Below are 6,000 nucleotides of genomic sequence, written 5' to 3' on the forward strand. Positions count from 1 at the left end.
CTTCCCTGGTGGTGCAGTGGTTAAGAATCTGCCTGCCAGTGCAGGGGACACGGGTTCGAGTCCTGGTCCAGGAAGATCCCACATGCCGCCCGTATGCAGCAACCAAGGCCCAACGCAGCCAAAAATAATAAAATAAATAAATTTTTAAAAAAAATTTAAAATTCAGGTCCTCTGACTCCAAGTCCAGTGCACATGGCAGTGACCCTACTGGAACAACTACTGCTTCAGCTGGAGGAAGAACTCTCCAGGACGGTCCATGGGTAATTTTGTGCCTAACAATTTCAACATTGCCTTCATCTCTCTCCCATCGTCCTGTCTTTTGTACTCATATGATCATGTGCTCCTCTGTTTAATAACCTTCATAGACTCCTGACTGCTTTCAGGATAAAATTTAAAGTCCTGCCATGGCCCTTCAAAACTCAGCCTGAGCATCTAGCTCAAAGGCTGCATACTCAAAAGCCCGTAGGAGCCAGGCAGGTTTGTTAAATAAATGGGAGTCGCAGGCAGGTGCTGGGAGCAAGAAGGAGTGCTAGGGAACACGTCTCCACCCAGGGGAGGAAGCAACTTCTCAGCAAAGTCGGCCACACAGGGGCACAAGCCTAGGGTGACTTCAGCTGACCGTATGGTTTTTCAAGAAAAGCGAGAAGTCCAGAATTTTATGTGAAATCACTCAATTTTTAAAAGTTGGGCCCATTAAAAATACATTTATAGTATACAGTTTACGAGTACATACTTTACTCGTGTCTTCAGGTTGAATTTGGAGGGTGGACTGCCATTTTGTGATCTCTATTTTGAGAAATCTGGTCCACACATTATTCCCCAAACATGCCATATATTGTTCAAGTCTCAGGACCTTTGCCCAAGCTGGTCCCTCCACCATTTCCTCACTCCCTTAATCTTGTGCCTTGGACAAATTCCTTCTTGTCTTTCAAGACCCATGTCAACTGTCACCTTCTTTGTGTGACTGTTCATGACTCCCTCTGCCCCCCACCCCAACTCCAGGCAAAATTAACGGCTCACTCATCTGGTTCCCAGCACACCTCGTGCTAATGTCTAACAGTGTGTCTAATGCCCTCAACACGTGGGGGCTTCGCGGCACGGGAGGGGTGTATGTGTCCTCGTTCCTTGGTCTCACTTTGGGACAAACTGCCTGCTTTAAATCCTGGCTCCACCCTAGGTCAAGTACTTAACCTTTCAACATATCTATTTTCTCATTGGGTAAAATGGAAATGAAAGTAGTGCCTACCTCATAGGATTATAGTGAGGAGGTGTATGCAAAGTGCCTTCTCTAGTCTTTGCAAAATAGTAAGTGCTTGCTTGTATTTTAGCCATTAAAAAAAAAATCCCCGAAGACTTGCTGAGTACCTACTGTATTGTGCACTAGGTTTGGGGTGGGGGACAGGGCACCCTCATTTCCGTACTCCTGTGGAAGAAGTACTTTATCTGACAGCAATTTTGGGAGAAAGACCTGAGTATGCCAAGCCCACCCCTTCCTCTCTCTTTTTCTCTCTCTCTTTTTTTTAATAAACTTATATATTTATTCATTTATTTATTTTTGGCTGCATTGAGTCTTCGTCGCTGTGCGCGGGCTTCTCTAGCTGCAGAGAGCGGGGGCTACTCTTTGTTGCAGTGCGCGGGCTTCTCATCGCAGTGGTTTCTCTTGTTGCAGAGCAAAGGCTCTAGGCGCACAGGCTTCAGTAGTTGTGGCATGCAGGCTCAGTAGTTGTGGCTCGAGGACTCTAGAGCGCAGGCTCATTGGTTGTGGCACACGGGCTTAGTTACTCCGCAGCATGTGGGATCTTCCCAGACCAGGGCTCGAATCCGTGTCCCCTGCATTGGCAGGCAGATTCTTAACCACTGCACCACCAGGGCAGGACACCTCCTCCAAGAGAAGGTTGCCGGAAGTGGCCCGCGGCAGCGTCCAAGCTCTGGGGGGGGGGGGGGGGGCAACATCAAGAAGCCCACTGTGGCCACCCAGTCAAGCCTCATCTTCCATCCCAAACTTGTCAAAGATAAAGCTGGTTTTTCTATCTGCATGACTCGAGTTGCAAGGAGGAGCGTTGTTTACCAGGTCCTCCAACCAAATCCTGACGCTAGGGATACAGAGGTGAAAGAGATACAGCCTTGGCTCTCATGCAGCTCATGGTGTAGTCTCTGTCTGGCCGACAGTGGTGAAGGAATTCTGTGAGATAATGTGGTATGGGGCAAAGAGCATGGGTGTTGAAGTCACACACATCTGTTTGAATCCTAGTTCTGTCACTTATTAGCAGGGCAAGAGTCAAACAAGTTATTCTGGCTCTGGGTTTTGTCCTTGGTAATTTGGGGTCATTGCAAGGGTCAGGGTCTATTACAGGAAGGGTGGTTTTGCACATTCGCATGAGTACTCAAATTAAAATGTTGACATTATGCCCAATCAGGTTGCCTCCCGCAGCTTTCTCTTTCTCAATAAATGGCAATCTATTTTTCCATTGCTCAGGTCAGAAATCTTAGAGTCATTCTTTGCTCCCAGCCCATATCCTATCCATCAGCAAATTCTGTTGGCTTTACAGAGTATATCTGGAATCTGACCACTTCTCACCTCCCCTGCCACCTCTCCCGTCTGTGCTGCCATCGCCTCCCATCGTGGTCATTGTGTAGCTTCCTCAATGCTCCTCTGCTCCCACTCTTCCCTCCTGTACTGTATTTTTAGCCCAGATGGAGCTCATTAAAAAGTAAGTCAAGTCACGCCCCTCCCCTGCTCAAAATCCTTCAAAGGCTTCCCCTGTCACTCAGAGGGAAAGCCAAAGTCCTTCCAGTGTCTGGCCCCCAGCTGCCTTTCTGATCCATCTCCTACTCTTTTCTATCCTGCACTCCCTGCTCCAGCCACCTCCACGTTCCAGCCATACTGGCCCCTTGGCTGTTCCTGAGATATGCCAGGCAGGCTCCTGTCTCAAGTTTTTGCACTGTCCATTCCCTCTACCTACGCTTCCCCCAGAGAGCCACACAGCTTGCTTACTCATCCCCTTCGAGTCTTTGTTCAAATGTCATTTTTTTCACTGAGGCTTTCTTATGTTTTTAATTGCAACACCCCTTCCCCTTCACCACTTTCCTCCCTTATCTTGTTTTATTTTTCTCTGTCGTTCAACTGGCATTCTTTCTAGGGCTGCCATGAAAGTTATGTGGGTTGGATGCCTGGCCAAAGGACCAAGCGCAGACCCAGGCTCTGCTCGCCAAGCTGTGTGCCCAGCCACCGGGTAGCCTCCGCCCAGGGGAGTGACCTTCTCCTAACTTGCATGAAGATGCTCTATAAGAAACTTGATACCCAAATATTATGTATTTCATTTCTTTTTTGTTTATCATTTGTCTACCTACCCTCCCTCATCAGAAGGGAAGCTCCACGAGGCAGAGATTTTTTTCTGTTTCCTTCACTGCTATATCCCCAGCTCGTATAAAGGTGCATGACACACAGTAGGTGTTTAATAAATGTTGACTCAATGACTACGATGACTGTTCAACAAATTTCATTGGACTGAATTAAAAGTTGACACTAAAAATAAAAGACAGCCGTGCCTTATCGAACTCTGTCTTCAAATCACTTCAGGATTCCCCCTGTCTAGAGGAGTGAATGTTCTGAGCACCCATTACCACCTTTTATCCCATCCTCTTTGACCACTTTCTGCTGTGTCTAACAGAGCCTGGGTTTGTTGCCATCCAATACTGACTTCATTTCTTCTGCGTTCATCACACTCAGCCTTGCCAACTCCAGATTCCATTGTCTCATGTTTCCTGTCATTTGCTCCCAGGGAAGAACTGTCTGAAGGACAGCGCAGAGAAGATGGAACGGTGGCCAACAGCCATCCAGATCCGTGTATCCAACTGCCCGCTGCTTTCTACGTACCTGGAAGTCCCTCAGGCACTCCCAAAGCAGCAAGTCCAAAATTGAACTCATTGGCTCTCTACCTTTACCCTCCCATAAACCTGCTCTTCCCACTTCAACTGGTGGCCACAGCAGTTCCCATGCCAGAAACCTAGGACTCCCCCTCACTACCTCTCACTCTTTTACCCCCACATGCAATCAATCTTCTAAAAATTTTTTCCAAAAGATACCCCCTTTCAGGACTTCCGTGGTGGTCCAATGGTTAAGACTTCACCTTCCAATGCGAGGGGTGCGGGTTCAGTCCCTGGTTGGGGAGCTAAGATCCCACATGCCCCCCGGCCAAAAAACCGAAACACATAAAACAGAAGCAATATTGTAACAAATTCAATAAAGACAAAAAAAAAGGGTCCTCATTAAAAAAAAAAAAAATACCCCCTTTCTCTGCTTTAGTTCAGTTCCTCATTGTCTCGTTCTCTATCACAGCAGCCTCCCAACCCTTTCTCCGCTGCCATCACTCCAGTTCACCCTGCAGCCAGAGTGGTCTTTCTTAAAAGTATATCTGACTCTGTGACTCCCTCTGAGAACACTTCAAGGGTCCCTCGTGACAAGAGGGTGCTATCTAAGCTTTCAGACCCCGCATGGTCCAGCCCCACCTGCCCCTCCAACCTCAAAGTCCACTCCTTCCTGCTCGTATACTTTTTCCTCGTGTAAACATGATCTACATGTCGTTCCCAGGACATGCTGTGTGATCTCACGCCTCCATGCTCTGTAGATGTGCTTCCCTCTGCCCGTAATGCTTTCCTCCACCATCTCTCCCAGGCAAGCGCCTCTTTCATCTACCATCTTAGAAAGTCATTTGTATGTAGTAGCATCAAATCCTGATTTCTTGCTTACTAGTTATATAAATTTAGGTCACTTTTAAAAACCCTCTGTGCCTCTGTTTTCTCTCCTGTAAAATGAGAATAATGACAGAGCCCACCTCATTGAGTTTTTCTAGTCATTAAGGGAGTTAATTGATGGAAGGCTCTAGCAATGTGTCTGGAACATGGTAAACAATAAATGTTCGCTGGTTTTTAATTATCTAATCAATCCTCAAATAAATCACCTCTTCTCTCTTCGATGCCATTTCTGCACCTTGTTCAAATGTCTGTCATGCACTTACCTCAGTATGAGATGACTGGTTTACTCATCTGTCCCTCAGACTGGACTCACGGGACTGGGGGCTCTTTGAGGGCCAGTCTCTAAATGAGGGCTCAGTAAATATTGATTCCATTTAATTGACCGAATGAAATAAAGACCAGCCTTCAGGAAGATGTTCAGAAGGGCTACGCCGAGAGGGAATGCTGCAAACTCTTTTCTTCCGGTTCGTGGCTCTGGAACCGTTTGTGTTCCAAGGTGGCCCGGCAGCCCCTCTGCCTTCATGGCCAATGCCCCTTCTCCGGCTTCCACACTGCCGCTGTCTTGCCCAGGGGAGGCTGGACGGGGGCCACCCTTGCACGTTCATGGTGGACAGGCAACATTCCAGAGCCTGGTGCTGACATCCCAGCTCACCGTCTACTGCTCTCTAGCACTAATAGGGGAGCTATGAGGAACCTGCTTAGGCAGCGGAGGCGGGGCTGCGGGAGGGTCCTAGCGGGCAGCACACAGACAGCTACATGCCCCTGCAGCTTGCTGTTCCCTTATCTCCAGGCTTGCCTGCCAGCCTCCCCAAAGACTTCCTTCAGTCATTCTCACTCCCGTGGCACACGCCGCCACTGAACACCAGTCAGGTGCCTCCTGCCTCAGTGGTGAAGATCAGAGTGTTCTCAGGTTTTCACAGCCATTGGGAAATGTGGGCTGCATCTCTCTCTCTGAGTTCTTATATGAACCACTGCCTTCCTCAACCACATCTGGAATTTCCAAAGTCACTGCTGAATATCCGTAAGAAACTCACTCCTAAACGTTTGCTGACAGTTCTTCCCTTTGCAAGAGAAGCTCCCAGCACTGTGGCCCAGCCACTCCCATCTATGTCAGTCCCTCCCTCAGAAGCCGTCCTGGTCAGGGCCACTGTCACGTCTCACTGGGTGTGCTGAATGGGCTGCCCAGGGCACCAAAAGCCCATTTTTGAGACACAAAGAACCCACCACTTTGTTAGCATTTGCAGA

Source organism: Leucopleurus acutus, assembly GCF_964270905.1.
Source record: "Leucopleurus acutus genome assembly, chromosome: 5".
Taxonomy (NCBI): Eukaryota; Metazoa; Chordata; class Mammalia; order Artiodactyla; family Delphinidae; genus Leucopleurus; species Leucopleurus acutus.